The sequence below is a fragment of the Adelges cooleyi genome, unplaced genomic scaffold (genome assembly GCF_023614345.1).
Source record: "Adelges cooleyi isolate 19-005CV unplaced genomic scaffold, UGA_ACOO_1.1 ACOO_flye_CR_arks_rails_tigmint_CR_PRNA_574, whole genome shotgun sequence".
Classification (NCBI taxonomy): domain Eukaryota; kingdom Metazoa; phylum Arthropoda; class Insecta; order Hemiptera; family Adelgidae; genus Adelges; species Adelges cooleyi.
In genome coordinates, this window is record NW_026096268.1 from 16,607,346 (window position 1) to 16,630,387 (window position 23,042).

Sequence of the window (23,042 nt, forward strand, 5' to 3'; positions counted from 1 at the left end):
TACGGTATTTCACACCACATTTGCGGTATGAAACACTTTTTGAATTGTTCATAATTGAAATAAAAAATCGCACAAACAAACCGGTGCAAAAGTTAACAATAACAACAAATAAATATATTAGAAATTGAGAAATGTATTAATATTTAATTGGGCATCCGGCATTCGCCATCGCCCATCTGTAGACTGTAGGTACATAAACTAATCAATACCGCACTAGTGTGAAACTTCAAACTATAGTACGTTTCACGAAAACTGAGACTCGACTATAGCGCGCCCGGGCACTAAAATCAATACAGCTACTCAACATGATATAGAGTGTAGGCTATTGTACACAGCTAAACGGATTTTAAGTATTCAGTCGAGTATAACACGATCAAAATAATAATCAATAAATACCGTAGGCAAAATAATAACGGACATTTCGTACGCTATTTTGTTATAATAATATGTGGAATTTTATTTTTAAGTATAGGTACGTACGGCTCGCAAGGGAGCATTACGATAAGAAAATAAGTTACGAGTAAAATGCGAATATAACATGTACAACAGGCACTTCAATAAAAAAAAATTAAAACAAATATAAGGAAAAAGTTGAGGTATGAGGTTTATAAGGTGTATTGGTTAAAAAGTTTTATAAATAAATTCGATATTTATGTATTGCAGTGCAATATTCGATAATTCAATATTTCAATTGGTTTTGCTGTTTACCGTCAGCCCGCTCATATTTGAAAGTCAAAGAGTATATCATTTATTTTAACTATGTCACACGATACTCGTTACCAGACCATAAAAACAATTTTTAATGTTTATAATTATTTTAAAAAATTATGAATTGAAAAATATATATTGAGTTCAGTGTTTTGGCCCATAAACCTATAAATAAAATTAATTAAATATGTTAAATATTAAAATTTCGTTATCGGGTATTATCATCATATACTATTTTTCCGTGATATTATATTTTCTTCAATGCCATACCTAACAAATATCTCTGTCTCTTTATAACGATATCGATCTCTCTCTCTACTCTCAGTCCATTTCTTTATAGGTCTATGTTTTGGCCACATTCGGTTATCAAAATCGTCGTCGATTGACGATTAGTGTAAAATGTAAATGAGCCGTTTAATAAATTGTCTTCAGCTAATAGCCATTGATTAAATACATTTTGTATTTACCTACACAGCTACCGCCTACTATAAGTGGCTTTAGCTGGCCTTTAAAGTACAAAAAAAAGTCGTTAAATTTTCTTTTTACAGTGTATTTGAGATACGAATTAACGCGGGTAACAACTAAAACGCAATTATTTTTCGGACAAGGTAATACGTTTTATCTACAATAAACGTTCGAAATTCCATCGCATCATTTCAGTTTTTTGATTTCTAGATCCAAATGCATCGTCCACGTTTATGATGACTTCGTCGGTCGATCTCTTATACTAGAAAACAAGAAGCGGCATTATATGGTGAGTAAAATGAATCTAATATTGTGTAAATTGTTTGTATGCTCGGCTAAGTGCTGTTTTTCATTTCAACGCAACACTTTTTTTTGTCCGCTTGATAACCGATTGTCTATTGACTGTTTAACGCACAACTGTATCCATCTTTATAATATTTCTCGAATTTGTTTCCAAAAAACTGTTATTTTTCTAGTACAGTATTTGATTAGGCATTGCAAACAATTATTAGTTTTAACTAGCCTATAAATTTAATGATAAAAATCTTAACATTTAAAGCGTATGTATTTTAAAATATAAATTTATGATAAGTCCAAGCTACTGCATCAACTATACTATTATATTTGTTTCGGTGACATAATTACTAACGTTACAAGAATGATAAATGTGTACTATAGTTCCATTCTGTAGAGTAGTCTATGGCAGTCCATCATGTATAGTAAACTTGACACATAATATTTTTGTGATTTTCAGTCAAAAGCATTGTCAATTTATTTTAATTAATTAAAAATTAGGATAATATAGTAACAAATATTGACGAATCCCCAAGCATCTCTGCGTGTGTCATACATACCTAATAACTAATATAGCTAAGTTTTTGACATTTGTTTGCTTTAAGCTTATTCTAAGTTAGACAATATGTTGATGACTCGGAAAACTATAAAAAAAATTATCAGCATGACTGGAAATGAAACACTTGTATCTTGCCTGCTGGGCAATTAATCTACCACAGACTTTTCGACACTATCTTCTTATCTTTGATATTTTATAGCTTTGTAGGGTTACACCGCAAAACGTCGCCCGACAAAACGTCGCCGGACAAAAAATCGACAAAACGTCGCCGGATAAAAAATCGACAAAACGCCGCCGGACAAAACGCTGCCCGTAAAAAGACCGCCTCCCAGTAATGCCAACACTAACAATATGTGTATATAATATACGATTATTAATGGTGCTAGTTGTGCTGCCAGCATGACATATTATTAAGGAGTAAATAGTAATCATCCATCTCATTTGACCATATTAATTTTTAAATATTTATTATTATGGTTAAATGACATTTTATAATTGAATTTTGAAAGAAAGAGCTTTTTGAAAATTAATGTGTAGCAAAAAAAAAAAAAAAAATAGAAAACACTGATCAAATACTTGTACCTCTTTTAATGTTTATTACAAATCAATGGTTATACAAATTTATAGTGACTTGGAAAATGAAACCAAAACTAATGCAATAAACTTAAACTTTTTTCTTTTTTGGAGCCACACCACTTTTACAACGAACGAACCAATTAGGTATACCAATATAAAAACAATCTGATGTATTTTTCATAGACAATTTTTAATTAAAATAAACTGAAGAACTAAATTAATCCGTGCTCGCGACTTCCATCAGACTTTGTTTATTAAGAAAAAAAATACTTAAAAGTATACAAAAAACGGCAGGTCTTATGTGAATAATAACAACTATTAAAGTCTTATAAATAAAGTCTTCATCTGTTGTCTTCGCAGAACCACAAAGAATATGGACCGAAAGGTTAATAACAATTAAACGACGGCTATTATATTCCAATTCTCCATTGAAAAAAGAATATACGTTGAGATGCAGTGGCGCTGAAATCGTTTTAAGACGAAAACATCACATCTAAGTCACGTGTGTTGTCCGAAACGTTAAAGGATGATCGAATTAACCCCTTAGATAATTCCCTTTAGGGATACTATAGTCCCCTAAAAAACAAAATATTTATAAAATTGAAAATTTATAATAAGAGCTAAAACAAATTACGATTATATTCCAAATGTTTACTTATTAATACTTATTTTGACTTAATCTACCACAAACCAGGCAAATTTTACTACACTCGATAAAAAAAATGCAATCATTTAAATAAAAATCGCGTTTGATTTAATACAATCATCATTTGGTATTGGCCCTATACATTTTTTCATTACTATCAACAAGTTTTAATAAACTGACACATTATTTATACACTTGATAAAACATTTAACATGTTAATTAATATTACATACCTACACTTTATAGTAATATACCTACTACTAATTTGTTTGCAAATCACTAATGCAATCATGTGAGATATTCCATATACCGATTACCGAGTACAATTAAATAGTACCTAACCAGTTGTACTGTAAGTATAAATGGCACTACTATACAACATATAAATAAGCATAATATAGTATATATTTCCACCGAAAATAAATGTTTTTTATATCTATATTTAAAACTAACAATAGTTAATCTAAGTAATTTAAGTATATTTAGATTTGATTACATAAATAATATGATGTGCATCTGTTAGATTTAAATCTCCTATTATTTTTGGAACGAAGTTCCTTATCGCGGGTTGGCGAGGGGACCTAGCCAAGAAAAAATCGCAACGCATTATAAAAACTATATGTGGTGCGGTCGAGCGTGATCGGTTCCCAGGAGTGAGTGATACCGGGTTCATCAATTGGGCTCCCTCTCAACACTTTTTGCATTTATTTACAACTTTTATGGTAATTTATATCGCAAGAAGTCTAAAAACTTATAAAATATATATATTTTATACAACAGAATACATTTTTACCCCTAAAAGTACTAGGTCACCTACATTGCATTCGGTTTTCGTAATTTATTATACTTCTCGTACTGATGATTAAATACAATTTTTTTTTATATAATTGCACTATTTTAGAATTCAACCTGTAAAGTTGTAGGACTAAATAATATACTGAAATATAATGTAAATTAATTTTTCATGATACATATTATAATTTGGTTTGAGAAAATTATGAAAATTAATAATTATCATTGATATACGTCTAAAATATGTTACCTCATTACATTTCATTAAGTTAATAACCGTTAGTACCAAAGTAATATGAGTAATATTGTACGATCTCCGGCGTTGACTCGACGGTCAACTGAATCAAAAATAGGTGATCAACTAATTTTGAGTCTTCCGTCTTGTTCGAATCAATGAATCGTTTTTAACCCTTAACTTGGCAATGTATATTTTTGGATACTTATTGTTATGTTAGGTTATGATGAGCAGGTATGAACAACATGCTGACTATCGCACGGACGTTTATTAACTGACTGGACTATGATAACAACACATCTCTCTTATTTACAAATAATAATTCATATACATAATAATAATAATAATATAAAACATTGACAATAAGAACTTCTACAACATATTCTAATAACATAATAATAATAATATAAAACATTGACAATAAGAACTTCTACAACATATTCTAATAACATAATAATAATAATATAAAACATTAACAATAAATTATTAAATGTGTCTAATGTGAAACGAGTTTCTTCTATATATAACACCACTGATCTCAACCAAATACGACCTAGGTGCTCTTAGTTTTTTAATTATTTTACCTTTAATCCAAATTGATTTTTTTATGTCTTTAACTAAAACTAACTCTCCCTCTCTGAAGTCTTTTCTAACTTTTGCATTCATATCATAATACTTTTTACTCCTTTCTTGATTTCTTTTATTTTCCTCGCTTATATTTATAATTTTTGGACACAATTTAATCTTTTTTATTGGTAGTTTAGTGTTTAACATTTTTGACATGGCAAGTTGTGCCGGTGAGCTATTTAAACTTGTTATAATTGAATTTCTATAATTTAATAGATATAATCGTATATCTTTTTTTTCTAAAGTACATTTTTTTATCATTTTTTTAGCTATACCAACAAATTTTTCCGCTAAGCCGTTACTTTTTGGATAATAAGGACTTGATGTGGATATTGTAAAATTTAATTCATTAGCGAACTTTTGAAACTCAAAGCTATTAAAAGGCACATTGTCTGCAATTAAAGTTTCAGGTATTCCAAACCTACTGAATACCTCCATACACTTATCTATTATTGATGAACAATTTATTTTCCTAATCTCAAATATTTCAAGCCATCTCGAGTAATAATCAACTAAGATAAGATATTTCTTTCCCAGCACATCAGCTATGTCTGCTCCTAATTTAAGAAAAGGTATGTCGGGAATTTCATGAGAAATCAATGGCTCTTTCGTATTATTTGTTTGATATTTCTGACACACTTCACAATTGTTAATTTTGTTCTCTATATCTGAGTTTATACCTGGCCAATATACATGATGTTTAGCCTTTGCCCTCGTTTTTACTATACCTAAATGAGTTTCGTGGAGAATTGACATTATTTCTGGTCTTAGTTGTTTTGGTATTAGCAGTCTGTTTTCCCAATAGATTAAATTATCATCAACTGTTATGTTATTTCTTAATTTATAATAATGTAATAATTCCATATTTTCTATAGACTTTACTATATTTTTAGGCCAGCCTTCTTTATAATACTTTAATATTTTATTTAATGAAAAATCATTATTGACACTAGCTTTATATCTATCTAATTTTTCCTCACTAAACTTAATTTCACCAACTTTTATTGTGTGTACCACATCATTCATACTTATATCATCTATTATACTATCTTTACATAAATAATTACGACTCAATAAATCTGCTATGTACATGTGTTTACCAGGCAAATATACAAGTTCAAATTTATACAAAAGTAACTTCATTTTCAACCTTTTTATTCTATTGTTTTGTATTTTGTCCATATTCTTCTTAATAATACTGATTAACGGTTGATGATCTGTATAAATAATTATACTCTCATTTCCATAAATATAGTTATGAAGTTTTTGACATGTATATGATATTGCTAATAATTCCTTCTCAATTTGAGCATACCCTTTCTCTGTTTCTGTTAACGATCTGGACAAGAAACATACCGGTTTTTTATTTTGCAGTAAGCATGATCCTATCGCATCTTGTGAAGCATCACACTGTATCTCTATTTTTTCATTAGGATCAAAGTTAACTAAAGTTACTGCGTTACACATTAACCTTTTCACTTCTTTAAGCACATCCGAATGTTTTTCATTCCAGCACCAAATTCTATCTTTTTTTAGTAATTCTCTTAAAGCTGACGTTATTTGTGACATATTCGGAATAAAATCTCTCAAATAATTTATCATTCCTAATATTTTCTGTAATTCAGTTTTATTTGTTGGATCTTTCAAATCATTAATTGCTTCCACTCTACTTGGATCAGGCCTCATTCCATTTTCATTAAATAAAAATCCTAAGAACTTTACTTCATTCATTTCATACTGTATTTTTTCTTTATTAAATTTAATATTATTTTCTCTCGCTACTTGTATAACCTGTTCTAGTATAGCGTCATGCTCCTCTTTTGTATTCGCACTTATCAAGATGTCATCAAAATAAATAACTATATTTTTAATTCTAGAAAAATATTTATTTAACAAACTTAAAAATATTTCTGGAGCTACATTTAACCCAAATGGTAGTCTCAGAAACCTATATGTACCAAATGGTGTACAGAAGCTACATAATTTACTAGATTCTTTATCTAACGCTATCTGCCAAAACCCATCTTTTAAATCTATTACAGTGAAATATTTTTTTCCTTTTAGTTTAGGTATTATTTCTTTTAGAGTTGGAATTGGATATTTAACTATTTTGAGTGATTTATTCAGATCCTGAGGATCCAAACATATACGCAATTTTTTATTTGGCTTTTCTATTATTACTATATTAGATAACCAGTCGACTGGTTCATTAACCAATTCTATTACATTAATTTGTTCTAAGTGTTCTAATGTCTCTTTTAATCTGTTTCTTATTGATAGTGGCACTCGTCTAGCTGTATTTATTATTGGACTTATTTTATCTTTTAGAATCAACTTACATTTTTCAGGGAATAAACCTAACCCCGAGAATACATCTTTATTCTTTTCCATAAATTTATTTTCTTTGTTTATCAATGTTATTCTTTTAACCAATTCTAATTTTTCACACATTTCTGAACCTAAAATAGTCTCAATTTTCTTTTCTCGCTCATCGTGAATTATTATATCATTAACAACTATAAAATTTCCTTTTACTGTTTTTCCATTCTTAATCTGACACTCTACCCATACTGTTCCCAATGGTTTTATTAAAAAACCTCCAAACGTTTCTATTTTAATATTACATTTGTTTATTATAGGCTTTGGATTTAATTTGTTATACATATTATACGGTAATATGCTTACCTCCGCACCTGTGTCCAACCTCACTTCAACATTAAGATTATTAATTTTTATTACTTGTAACCACTTTTTGTCATCGATTTTATTTTTTACCCTGTCTTTATTAATACTATTTACAGTTAAGTACTCTTCTTCACTACTCATTTCTTGTACTTTATCTAAATTTTCTGTTTCTATTAAATCCATTACTCTCACATTACCCTTTTTATTTTTACACCCTACTGAAAAATGATTAATTTTTGAGCACTTATTGCACTTTTTACCATAAGCAGGACAATTTTTTGGCCCATGTTCACGATTACATTTTTTACATAAATATTTGACATTGCTTTTATTTTTATAATTAATATTACTATTAAAATTTACATAATCTCTGTTATTTCTACTAAATTGTTTACCTTTACCGTTGTTTTGTTGCCATTGATAGTTTGATTTCACTCTGTATACTGACATGTTCCCATTGGCTGTTACTGTTGTTGTTTCAATTTCTTGTCTGCTTTTTTCCGATAACTCGATTGATTGACAAAATTGAACAGTTTTCTCCAAATCCATATTATTCTCCAAAAGTTTTTGTTGTGTTTCTTTGTTTTGTATTCCCAAAACTATTTGAGTGCACATTAATTGATTCTCTGCATCTTTGAACTCGCAATTTTTTACCAGTTCCTTGAGATCCGTGTAAAATTTGTCAAATGGTTCCGCTGTGACTTGTTTCCGTTGGAAGAATTTGAATTGCGACATAACCAAATTCCTTTTTGGTATACACCGTGATTTTAGAGCATCCAATATCGCACTTACTGTTTGTTCTTCTATGGAGTCTTTTATTTGGAAGTAAATCTTCCTAGCTTCAGCTCCCATTATATTTAAAAGTCTGGCAACTTGAATTTCTTTCGATTTTTTGTACGTTTCATTGGCCGTGAAGTAAATGTCGACTTCTTGACGAAACAATTCAAAGTTTGATTCGACATTACCGTTTAGATTTAGTTTTTCCGGTTTTTCGTACTCTGCCATTTAATTTTAATTTTATATAGTGTTTTAATTACGCACTACACACAATACCGTCTGCGCCATGTTATGTTAGGTTATGATGAGCAGGTATGAACAACATGCTGACTATCGCACGGACGTTTATTAACTGACTGGACTATGATAACAACACACTTATAAGGTAGCGCAACAACAAGATGATCAACTATATTAAAATATCGATATTTTTATTAAGAATCGATATCATCTCATGCAGGCTGCACTAGGAATGGGCGTACGTACAGTTCGAGTTTATTGATTATTTAATATCGATACAATCATCCAGTTGCAATATAATTATTAACATTATATTTTATACTTATCGATATTTAGATACATCGTTATAGTTTTATCAATATCAATAAAAATATATCAATCTATCTGGGCAGTGGCGTCAATTTTTATGGGCTGGTCAAATTTTCGATACATAAGGCCGTAAATTATCTGTTTTTTATGCAACTACCTACATTTACTTACCCTATAATAAACCGTCTGAACTGACTACCAAGTATAATATGTATGAAGGTTTATAATACTTGTATTATTACTGTTTTGAATCTAAGTGTTTTGGAAAAAATATTTATATTTGTAAAAATGTTGCCCCACCCTAAGAAAAACTGAAATGTCGCCCCTGTATCTGGGTCATTATTATCATGTAGGTCATGCTTAATAAAAATGGAATAAATAAAAATATGAATTTCAATAATAATAGTGTTTATATAATGAAGCTATATCATATGTCCTAAACTGAGATATTATATCCCTACCTACAATTATTAGACAGCTTTAGTTGTAGATGAAATAACACATTGGATATAATGTATTCCAAATTTGTGAGTTGATATATCACAGTGACACACCGAAAACGGCCAATTTTGCTGTGTAAAATCCTCCATTAGAGCAGAGGTTCTAGAAGTGGGTCCAGAAGCAAGAGCGTCAACTTCCCAAAATAATCTTTGATAATCTTGTACACTATGTTTTTAAAAAAAATGTAATTCTTTGAATTACTTGTTTTTCTTTTGATATTATGGAATTTTAATAAATTAAAAATCATTTTTGAAATATATTTTGGCGGTAATACGAGTAATAAATTGTTTTTGTCTGTAAATTCTTATATACATAATATTTTACGTGTTGTGCTAACGTATACATATTGTACATTAACTTATAATAATAATTTAAAAAAACATAAAGGGTTACTAAAAAATAGTAGCCACACATTTTCATAGGCCCTAGGCACAGTGCCTATGCGCCAATACGGCCTGTACATAAGGGCCCCAGACCTCTCTGATACCTTCGCTTGTGGGGGCACTGGTATTTGGTGTCATATTGTCATGATATGGATATATAGTAGTAAACCACAAATAAAATATGTAGGCATAGAATGGGATGTACTTTGGACAACCATTGGTTACGGACATTATTATGTCCAAATAACTGAAATTCGGATTTTTTCTTGGACAACCTATACCCGCCGGGGACATCCTCAGAATAATCAAAGAATGACAGACATATTGCTTACAAGATTAAATGTATAATGTAAAAAGACGGAATTCCGTCGCTTTAAATGTTAATGATAGAGTTTTTTTTTAAGAAAATTATCGGTGTACATTGAAATACTTAAACGAAAATTATTTTCAATAATATTATAAATCGTCAATATCCCATTATTTCTGTATGTATTAAATTCGCAACGGTTACAGACTATTTTTGGAAATTTATTAGGTTTCTAGTCAAAACAAACACCTTCCTTCGCCACCCCATAACCCTTCTGTTGTCCATTCGATTGGACGCCTCAGTCAGCGGTGGCTTTAAATTTTTGTTTTGTTTATAAGAAGATAAGTTATACAGAATGTACCTAACACCCAGTGACAACTGAATATTAAAAACTCATCACTACAAACAAATATTTTCGAGGGCTTAATTTCTAAACTCTACATATTATTATTTCAAAAATAATTTGTTGATTTATCTATTAAATAAAATAAAAATGCTGCGCTGCCTAATAACAATATTAAACTTTTATTCAAACAAACACCAATCATTTTTGGGTACTTCTTTGCACGTTCTGTATACTATGTACAACATACATACCTACTTAAATTTTTGTGTATATAGTAGCTCAAAAGGGATGAATGGGGTTGCCTAGTAATACCAAAGAGTTACTGTAGTGTCAAATGTGTAATGTATGTATAATGTTGATAATTTGAAAACTTTAATAATTTAAAAAAGTTCCTTTTTCGGTTATCATTAGTAATTAAACTAGAATTGCCTCACCGGTGCAACAAACAGTTAACTAAACAAATACAAAATAAAATTCACACACAACAAATTAACTTAATTTCTGGCCAAGGGTGTAGCGAAGTCATTGTTCCCAAGTCCATTCGGCCGACTGACTTAACAAAAACAAAATGTACACGCACAAGAACTAATTAGTCATTTTTTTTTCCCCTTACTTGTTAATTTTCTCAATGTTCTTATGTTAAAATTTTAAAACTAATATATACGCAAAAATGGGAATACTTTTAAATGAATATATTTATAAAAAAAATGCAATGGATACAAAAAGTGGTTAAATGTTATTTCATATTTTTTTTTAGAACCGCCATTGTTAAGACCATTTTTTAATAAATAATAATATAATTTTACTTAATACTAATAAAGAATAACAAATATACGAAGTAAAACAGGGCTGTGTATACTTTCGTCCCTAAGAAGGTATATTTGGCAGGTAATTCAACCAGCGCGGCAACTTTAAAACATTAACTTCCATTTTGTACCTATACACTTAGCAATATGTACTAAAAAATATATAGATTATAGGTGATACCTACACGCATTTATAAAATAAACAAAGATAACAGTTCAATAATAGGTAAACAGTTTTCTAGAGATAATAAAATATCGTTTTTTTGGTGGTAAAAAATATACGTTCGGACTTTTTGTCTCTTTCAAAATGCCATCTGGAAATATTTTTTAAAAACAGCCTCGTTTGAGTCGTTAGCTAATAATTACTCCTTAATAATATGTCATGCTGGCAGCACAACTAACACCATTAATAATCGTATATTGTATACAAGTATTGTTAGTGTTGGCACTACTGAGAGGCGGTTTTTTTAGGGCGGCGTTTTGTCCGGCGGCGTTTTGTCGATTTTTTATCCGGCGACGTTTTGTCGATTTTTTGTCCGGCGACGTTTTGTCGGGCGACCTTTTGTCGTGTTTCCCTTTGTAGTTACTAAGTTTGTTAGTAGTTAACCCAATTACAGATAAACAACTGCACACTATATAATATGTCTTACACATTTATATTGTATTTTACACTAAAGTTTACCTAGAAGTTATAAACCATATTATTAAATATGTACAAACTGTATTAGAAATACCAAGAAGCCACCATTTTTTATCAAAATCAACTCGAGCTTTAGTTGTATGATATTATGAATGATTATAATGTGCATATAATATGTGATAATTTGATACCTACTTGACATTACTTGAAATTTATAGAAGTTTCATAAATTCAATCATTATAAATAATAACATTATTATATAACCATAAATAAACTTTGAATTTTTGTTTTTTTACAGATCAAAATCACATTCAATATACATTATAATTTGATTTAACGGACGCGACTGTAAATTAGTAATAATATTGTGCACGAAAACAAACACAAAAATCATCATGGTTAGTATTTATTGTTGAAAGTTAATTAATTTAAAAAGGTATTGCAGGAAGTTTATGCCAAACCGTTAAATAAGTATTCAAACAGATAATAATAGGAATAATTTAAACTAACCCTTAACTACTTACAATATTGAAAACCCATAATATAACGGTAATTTTATAATATCCTAGTATTGTAGTTGGAGATTTCTAACATTAAATTCAATTGCTTTTTTTGCAAACAATATTTGTTTATATTTTGGTTCTTGTTCATTTAAAATGGTTATTGATGTACAATAATATCAATATTTATAAATGGTTGGGGTTTTTCAGTGGTGGTCTCTAGGTTCTATGTAGTTGGCAAGCAGATATCAAATTATGATAATGACCATTAGCATTACTTTCCTTCCTCACAAAATCACCTACCACTGTAAAAAGATAATCTCCTAATGTAATAATGATAATCTACCACTATTTAAACTGTATAAATGGTCATTCGGAAATCTTTCTTTGGGAATACTCACTCGACCGCAAGGTACTCAGGTTTTTGAAAGCAATTGATTAAGACTAGGGATATTATTCGACCGGAGTATAATTCTGAGAAATACTATATAATTTGAGTACTATTTGTCAACCAAAGATTTGCACCCTTATTATTTCCATTTTATTATTTATGTACAAAAAACTAATTTTTTACATTATTCTATTGGTGTAACACCTCAATAATTGTTTAATGGATAATTGTGAGTTTCTTCTTTACATTTTAATGAAATCTAACACACAACTGTCATGTTAATGTATTAATTGTTTTAAGTCATACAATACTTATAATTGTGACTGTGAATTTTTTTTTATCTTAACACAATGGTGTATAGTTTATAATTAATTTCCTTAATACGCTATTTACAAATTATAAATATATGTACGTGTTTTTGATACTGAACAGTTTAAATATAATTATGTAAAAATATCTTATTGGATTATATTGTTACGTTAAGTGTGAACACATACTTTTAGTAAACTATTTTCATTTTTTTTATTTACTCTAAGGTAAAATAGTAATGTGAACACATAATTTGACATTTTTATTAAAAACATCAAGGTACACTATTTTATTTAGGCTTCACAATCTATATTTTAAGTCCAGCAAACTTTTCAATGCATGCTATTGTTATATTTTTATATAATTATAAATATTCTAATTGGAAAGCATTATAGTTTTTTTTTTTTTAATGCAATTGTTTAACTCTTACAAACTTATTTTTTGATGTAGTCTAATATTGTTTTTATGTGATTAGGTGAATTTGGTCGAACCTCCACTTCTTGCTGTCGGTACTGAGGTCAGTGCCTAGTATAAAGGAGCATTTTGTGATGCAAAGATCAGGAAAATCTCAAAATCAGTAAAATGCAAGGTTAGTTTATGTTATATATATATATATATACATATACAGGTTTTGTGTTTTAGCAATATGTGCTAAATCAAAATTTAGTATGATCAAGAAAACATGCGTTTCTTTTTTTGTAGATTGGTGCAAATGTAATGAAAAGAAAGAGTTATAAGAAGGAACAATTCAAAAAATACAGGACTATTGTCAAAACACTGTTGGTACGACAAATTTCTAAGAGTTTTATTATTTTATTAGTTATTATTTTTGATATTTTAGACTTTTAAATGTATTCAATATTTATTTTTTATCAAAAAAATCTTTGTACAATTTATTTTTACTTAATTCTTAACTGTATACTAAATAATTTAAATAAACTTAGTTTAGCTGTTAAATAATCTTAATTGTTTAAACAATTGATGCTCTTTTTTATATTTCAATAGTTAGGTATTGTATTCAATGATTTTAAGTTTTAACAAAAGGTTTTATGTAGTGTGAATAATCTTATTTTGATTGATTTTTTACAGGGAAAGTGGAGAGGAAGACATTTTAGAAATGGAAGAAAAAGACATTGGTAACATGGTGTGCATAGAGTTCAATAACAAAAAAAAAGTCAGAGACAATTGGTTTCCCGGGTTAGTGCTAGCGCCTACTGCACAATTTGCAGTCAAAACAAACGTTTTGGAAGACTACTTGGTTCGTTCTTTTAAAGATGGAAAATAGTGAGTTGATGAAATAATACTAATTGAATTTAATAACCTATTAATGTGTTTATTTTTATAAATTAACCATAACAACACTTCCATTTGCAGCTGTACAGTTTTGAAAAAAGAAATTACAGAATTTACAAAAGAAATAGCCCCCAAAGTAGAAAATCCTACTTTAAAAACGGGTATTTATTATAATTATAGCATTGTTATTTTATTTTTATAAATATCTTTTCGTTAATACAATTCAAATTTCTATAGCTGTTGAAAAAGCGATTTTATATCTGGACAAAGATGAACTTCGGCCACATTAGGACCGTGACTTACTGTTTGGACTCGAAAAAAACTGTGTCATGACAGTGAAGGCGTTATAATATTGATGTAAAAAATTAAAATTTAATACATTTCTGTTTGGTAATTAAGGCAGAAGTTAGTTAGTTTTCTTTATAAATTTTAGGTAATTCTTTTTTTGCCACGTTTGCAATATAATTTTCCATCTTTGTTAACATTGTTAGTCAAATAACTGAACCGCTTTTACAGATAATTCCGCTTTGACTTATCATGTTCTGTTATAATGCTACAGATTTATTTTTATCCTTTATCTGTTTACAATAAAATTATCAACATTTCTTAGAACTCCAATTAAGAATCTATTGAAGACCCTTTTGGGCACTATTATTCAATGTTATGGATGTCCGAGGGACACCTATAAAAACCAAGCACCCATGATTAACGACAAAAATGTTGATATGTACAAACTGTTCAAGGTATTTAATCGATATTTAATTTAGCTTAAAGTACACGTTAGCGTAAAGAGAATCTATTGAACATTCAATTGGGTGTTTAATGATTGTCAGTACAGTAGCTGTTAATAAAACTAACTGATACAGTGTTTTATTATGTTGACACAATTTTCAAAATAGATTCGAAGAAAATATATGTTTGAATTGCTTTTGGTGTGTTATTAAGTTATACATGATAGATTGATATTGATTGATGAATCTTATGCAATGTTTATTATAATATCATGATGTGGCTTAACGGGTCTTGAAGGTCTAACTCTGCCATCATGAGATTGTTTCTAGATGAATTCGCTGTCCGGAACGGATTGTCAGTCCGAAGATGTATGCAAATTATTCAAACATTTTTTAAATTACTAAACTAAATGAAATTATTAAATTCGATTTATACTAGTATTAAAATAGTTGATATATTTATGGACAAATAAATTATCTTTAACGGGATACTTAAGTTTTAAATATATTTAAATAACTATTTGTACAGAAATTGTAACAATGATGTGTTATGTGTATATAAAATATAGAATTCAGTTGTCGTATTCTTAGTGTTTTATTATGTTTTAGGTTGTCATTAACTTGGGCGGTTTTAACAAAGTCAGTAAATGTTAACAGTGGATAACTGGCACAAAGGATTGGCCACAAACCGTGTTTCTTCTGTCAAACAATATTACCTACAGTAAGTGTATGTTTGTAATATTAAATATCGCTAGTATACCACGAACAAATAAACAATATTGTAATAAACGTGTAACTTTATTAAAAAAAGAACTACCCTTGTAAACTTAAAAACAATAATATAACATCCTGTTTGGAAAAAATCAATTAATAATTTATAAATGTTTTTATAAAACCGAAAAAATTAATGCACTTTGAATTTATACTTAAAAATTATTACAATACGAGTTATGATGTATGTGAAATTAATTTGATGAACAGCGAATGATAATAAGTACTTTGTTTGTACTAGGTATCTACATAGTATTGAAGATTTCTACCAAAAACTCGGCTGCTTGATGATAAGTCATCTTAGAGGAGTGAGATCTGGAAGCAGATTTAGTCGCAGTATCATTCATGATGTGGATAAAGCGTTACCCTCTAGCAGTTTTGATAAGAACAGGCAAACGACTATTGCCATTAAATTAGAACCTAAGGAATAAAAAGAAAAAATAGAAACTTTCATAAAGGAAGCCGATATTGTCAAAGAACCGGTGACACCAAAAAAACCTTCCAAAACTTTAAAAGTCGAAGACAAGGTTGCTTTAACTATGAAGAGTAGTGATAAACATGTTGCTAAGAAAGTAGATAAGAAAAAATACAGGCCTGAAACAATCGGAAAGAAAACGGAACCGTTTGTCTGAAAAAAAGCCTTTGAAAACCGTAAGGGTAGAAGAGAAGGTGGCAGCAACATTAAAGAACAACATTGAAATTCCACACAAAGTTGACAGAAAAAAAGAAAAGTCTGAAATCGTTTTGAAAGAAAAGGAAATGGCTACTGAGTCTGTGACTAAAAAGCCAAGTAAAACGAAAATAGAAGAAACAATTACTTGTTCTGGTAATAGTGCTCGAAACAAATCTACTGTTAAAAGTGACTCTGTACTGGCTGAATCAAAAGATCTTCCTAAGGACAGCAAGGTTAAAAAGGAATTTAAAGAAGCTACTGTTTAAAAAAAAAGGAAAATGATTGAGGAAAAACGCCATTATTTAAAAAATCCAAAGAGAAGCTTCTGCTAACCAAATTACAGCCAAACCAAAAATCGAAGAGGAACTACCAATGGTGAGCTATTAAAATACTTTTGTTAATAATGTGTGTATTTATATGTATATATATATTATAATCGAGCTGTTTCTGGGGTTTTTTTTTAATGACTAGTCAAATTCCTTTTATATTGTTCAGTAATTTCAACTCACTAAATGTTCAAACTAACTAGGTATTTTATTGTTATGGAGATATCTGAAAAAGCAATAAACTTGTTTAAGTATTGGGTGGCTTTAATTTTATGTTTGAATATAATGAATTATCCATAAATAATTCAGGGATTCACAAAGAATTAATAGAATAATTCAAAAAATGCCATCAAACACTTTTTGTCTTAATTTTTTTTTTTTATTCATGAACAATATGATTACTAATCTGTAATTGATAGTTGTACACAGATAGTTCGTGATGTTTTGCCAAATTAATAATCGAATACATTTTATTCTTGTTTTTATTCAGTATTACCATTCGTTGTCGTCAACGCTGTCGTCCGAAGACGAGCAGATCCAGCTCAAGAAGAGAAGAATCGTTGATGACAAAAAACTGTCGTCGTTGCTGAAGAAACGGGGTGAAGAATCCAAACGTTGATTGCGACATACACAAGCCTAGCACGAGCAAAGGGTTTTTCAACGCCATGCGCCATCAACCTTAACAGCAACCCGATCGCGAACATCATTTCTACGAGTCCAAATCGCCTTCCAAAACTGAGGCGGTAGCGGTTTGTACGAACCAAGTTCGTCTAAGGTTAATTTGTTTAGAACCCGAAAGCAAACGGTACAATCATAGCAAAATAACAATTCCTACTAAAGATGGTAAACCGCTGGTTACGTTCAGTAAGTATAACTTAAAATAATTATCGCTGATTATACCTAACCGTGACATACCGTTTGTTACGATATTAATGTTGACGTTTTTTTTTTCTATTTTAGCACCAGAGATGGATTCGGCTCAACGTCAAGCAGTGATTTTTTTGTATAAAATCAACAAACTTCAAAAAGATTACACCACGGACAAAGCACGCATTGTAGTGCTGGATCGCAGGAGAAAGAAGATCAGGAAACGCAAGAGGGAACTAGCAAAGAGAACAGCCGCAGTGAATCCGAACAAACAGTCGACAGCTGTTGCAACCAAATAATTCTCTCACCCAATAACAATACGTTTTTGTATTTAATGTTTTTAATAATAACCCCCTTAGTTGTACATAATTGTCAGAGTGGCTTCGTAATGACAATGATTTGTTATGAATGTGTAATGTGTTGAAACTTTCGCGGATTGAAATATCACATGAATGATTTGCGGATATATCCGCGTAAATAGTTGTTTACCGACGTTTCCGACTCATTATGTCACGACTATTCCGCTGTACAGTCACGGCAGCGAAACAGTTGTGACATTACCCTGAAGATGGACTCTGCAAAGAGTCCGAAACTACCATTGACGCAGATATATCTGAAAATCATTCATGTGAATCGATTTGTTGTTAATACTAATATTATTTATTCATATTAATTAATTAAATTATTTTTCATGTTCCTCTGTAGTGTCGGTTCAAGCGTTTTTTTTTTTTTCATTTAAGCGCCTGATCTTACTAGACACGCTATTGTTGTATTATATTAAATAATAATAAAAATTGGGGCGATCAAATATCTTTTATCAAATTTTTTAATTGCACTTTATATTTTATCAAAATTTACTAGGTATTATATTTAGAAAATATTTGTATAGAAATTTAAAAAACCGTGTACACCCTATATTTTAGATTATCAATAATATTATTTATGTCATAAATTGTATATTGTAATGTTACATATTTATTAAAGTAGCAAAACATAATATTGTTTTCCGACTTAAATTTTACCAAGAATTAGAGATATGTTGTGTTGTTATAGTTTGTAAATATAGACATTTTTTTTTTCACTTTTGGAAAGGTTGCCGGCGTCACTAATTTACATTAAATTTGTATGTACTGTATCATGGGAACATTTTATTGAATATAATTAATATTGTTTATTTGGGTCATGGATAAGTAATAAATATTATATAACCTTATATGGTATTATAAGTGTACACTGAAGAAACCATGAGTAATATTTAAGTTGTTTATACAAGGACCAATTACGTCTGTAACCTAGATTGTATAGTATATAAGACATAGTATTAAGGTGTTGGATTTACCATTCTATTACGGCTGCTGTTATAATTGAAACGTACGTTGTATATATATATATATTATCTCTATACTGTGTGTGTTTTTTATATTTAATAGTATTGTGTTAAACATATTATTGTTGTGTTTTATTTTCTACTTAAATACTAACTTCCACCAAGATATACAGGCGTATATCGCAATAGGTTATTGGCCCAGACACATAGTCTCAGGCACAACAGTGAAGCATCAGAAGGCTAAGTATTTTATGTAGTTAAAATTCACTTATTCCAATTGTTCAGTAAGTACTATTTTTAAGTACGTTATCTTTTAACTATGGACGAGTCACTGAAGATTACAAAGCTGAGTAACTCGGAAGGCTGGACACTTTGGAAATTTCAAATGAAGGTAATAATTAATTCATTTGAGATAAACGGTATAATTACAGGAGATTATAAAAAGCCAGTATATACAATAGCAACCTCCGAGAAAGAAGAGGATGCCAAGAAAAGGTTTCAGTTAGAACGAATAGCGTGGTCAAGGGCTGATAGTAAATGTCAAAGATTAATCGTCACGTCATTGGAAAATGGACCGTTACAATATTTGCTAAATTGTAGTACAGCATATGATATGTGGAACAAATTATTAAGTATCTACGAGCAAAAATCTGAAGCAGGTATACATTTATTACAAAATAAATTTTTCAGTTATGTAAAAGAGCCTACAGATGACATTTCGACGCATATCAGTAAACTACAGAATCTTCAAAACCAACTCGCTCTATCGGGAGAGAAAATCTCTGACAATATGTTGCTAACTAAAATTCTTATGACTTTACCGCCATCTTATAAACATTTTTACAGTGCATGGGACAGTGTACCTCAAGCAAGTAAAAATTTAAATGAACTTACATCTCGGTTGTTAATAGAAGAATCGAGAATGTCTCAAGGAGGTTCAGAAGTTGAAGCAGAGGAATCCAATGCTTTGACTGTCAAAAGATTTCAAAAGAAATTTTTTAAGAAGAATGGTGGTAATGTTGGTAATGAACGTAATTTTAGTAATAATAATACTAAAAAGATAGGTCCCTGTTTTTGGTGCAAGAAACTAGGTCATCTCAAGAAAGACTGCAAGAAGTATCAAAAGTACCAGAAGGATCAGGGTGAGGCGAAATCAGATTCGCCAAGTACAAGTTTAACAGGTCAAGCGTTCTATAGTGAATCTTTGGTTACTGATCGCAAAGAGAATCAATGGTATTTGGATTCAGGAGCTACTGAACACATGACAAGCAACAGAGAGTGGTTTGTGAACTATAAAAAATTCAGGTCGCCAGTGGAAATAAGGATTGGCGATGGTACAAATTTACAGGCAGAAGGTTCGGGTAATATTAACATAATATGTTATGTGGGAAATAACATGAATACAAATTATTTGTCTAATGTGTTATATGTACCAAATTTAAAGTATAATTTATTTAGTACGGGCAAAGCATTAGATAAAGGTTTGAAGTTGGAATCAGATAGTAAAAAGTGTATTTTTTTGAAAAACAATAAGGTCGTTTGCACTGGTGAACGCAAAAACGGGTTATACAATATGAACATTGAGATTGTACAGCAAATAGCCGACGACATGACATTGACCGAGCAAGGTAACGGACAAATGGAAGTGAATGCGGCAATCGCGGATTCCATTCAACTTTGGCATGAACGACTTGGGCATCAATGTAAACAGTACGTAAAATCTTGTTTGCTAAAACATAATATAAATGTAAGCGGTGATTGGAACCAGTTTTTCTGCGGTGATTGTGTTATTGGGAAGCAAACGAGAAAGCCATTTAAGAGTCGTTCGACTACATCGGGTAAAACCGGAGAGTTAATTTATGCAGATTTATGCGGACCGTTGGAAATAATGTCTCTGGGCGGGTCCCAATATTTTTTATTGTTCAAGGATGATTACACACATTATCGGACGGTCTTTTACTTGAAAAATAAAAATGAGGTCAAAAATAAATTAGAGTTATTTATAAGATCTGTTAAAAATGATTCTGGGAATAAAGTAAAAGCTTTAAGAAGTGATAATGGTTTAGAGTTTGTTTCTAAAGAAGTAACAAGTATTTTGCAGAAATATGGCATTCGACATGAAAAAACAATAGCGTACACACCAGAGCAAAATTCTGGGGCGGAACGTGAAATGAGAACTATTGTGGAAGCAGCACGAACATTACTTCATTCAAAGAAGATGGACTTATCATTTTGGGCAGAAGCAGTTAATACATCAGTGTATGTACTCAATCTTACTGGTAAGAGTACTGTTGAAGGTAAAAGTCCATATGAGCTTTATTTTAACAAAGAACCAGATATAAGGCATTTAAGGGTATTTGGAACAGAAATGTATGTTCATATTCCAAAGGCCAAGAGACGAAAATGGGACGCTAAAAGTAAATTGTGTATTTTTGTCGGGTATTCTTTAGATAAACGTGGGTATAGGGCTTATTGTCCAAAAACTAAAACTATAAGAGATTATAGAGATGTTGTGTTTAAAAAAGAAATAAATACTAATGAATTAACATTTAGCGAAAATGTAAGTCAAGATTATAATGTCGACGAGGAAACACCTCAGGCGGTAGAGGTACAACCAGAAAAACAACTCGAAGTCACGCCAACAGAACTACCAAGTTACAATCTTCGCGATCGAGGTCAATTGCGTAAACCGGCCAGATATGCATGTATTACGTCGTGTATTACAGAACCAATAAACTATAAAGAAGCAGTGAGCTGTCAGAATAAAAATGATTGGATTTTAGCCATGGATGACGAGATAAATTCATTGCATACTAATGACACCTGGACGTTGGTGCCAATTCCAGAAGGAAAGCAAGTATTAAATAATTCATGGGTTTACAAAATCAAGTACAATGGTAACGGGCAGGTTGATCGATTTAAGGCTCGATTAGTTGTTAACGGGTCTCGACAGATACATGGGATAAATTATAACGAAACATTTTCACCTGTAGTTAGATTTGAATCTATTAGAACAATTTTAGCCATTAGTGCGGCTCAGAAATTGGAATTATGCCAATTTGACATTCGTACAGCATTTCTATATGGTATGTTAGAAGACGAACTGTATATGGAACAACCGATCGGATATGACGACAATTCAGGACGGGTCTGCAAATTACGTAAGTCGTTATATGGATTAAAACAATCTCCACGGTGTTGGAATACACGGTTTAAGAATTTCCTTTTGCAATTCAATTTAAATCAAAGTAAATATGATTCGTGTGTTTTCACTAATCATGATAATAATGAAAAATTGATTTTAGCTATTTTTGTTGATGATGGTCTTATTGCGTCAGTCAATAAAACAAAAATACAGGTATTATTGTCTAAATTAGAAAAAGAATTTGAAGTTAAACATGGTAACTTAGATTATTTTCTAGGAATGGGAATTAAGAAATTAGATGATGGATCATTATTTATTAATCAAACTAATTATTCTAGAAATATTATTAAACGATTTAACATGTTAGATGCAAAGGATATCTCAATACCCATTGATAAATCAACGACATTGGATGTTCACACGGATTCGATAGTACTAAAAGAAGGTCAAGTACCGTATCGAGAAGCAGTGGGAAGTTTATTATTCCTGTCACAATTAACAAGACCAGATTTGGCATTTGCAGTTAATTTTGCATCACGATTTTTGACAAAACCAACTAATGCTCATTGGTCGATGGTCAAACGCATTATACGTTACGTTAAACATACAATTGATTATGGATTGGTGTATAAATCTGATAATAATTTAGATTTAAGAATATTTACAGATTCTGATTATGCTGGAGATTTAGAAACAAGGAGATCAACTTCGGGACATCTATTCATGTTGGGTTCATCTACAATATCTTGGCAAGCTCAACGTCAAGCAACGGTCTCTCTTAGCAGTACGGAAGCGGAGTTCATTGCAGCGTC

The 23,042-nt window shown here is 30.2% G+C and overlaps 1 long non-coding RNA gene across 2 annotated transcripts; it reads left to right on the plus strand.

Moving 5' to 3' along the window:
• The first annotated feature begins 14,559 nt into the window (after positions 1-14,559).
• Positions 14,560-18,895, plus strand: LOC126843836 (uncharacterized). 2 transcript variants are annotated; one of them, XR_007686486.1, is made up of 5 exons: positions 14,560-14,747; positions 15,731-15,842; positions 16,134-16,940; positions 17,382-17,755; positions 17,852-18,895. It is a non-coding gene; the product is annotated as an uncharacterized LOC126843836 (long non-coding RNA). The 2 variants fall into 2 exon arrangements; XR_007686487.1 differs by lacking the exon at positions 14,560-14,747 and adding an exon at positions 14,816-15,133.
• The last annotated feature ends 4,147 nt before the right edge of the window (positions 18,896-23,042 follow it).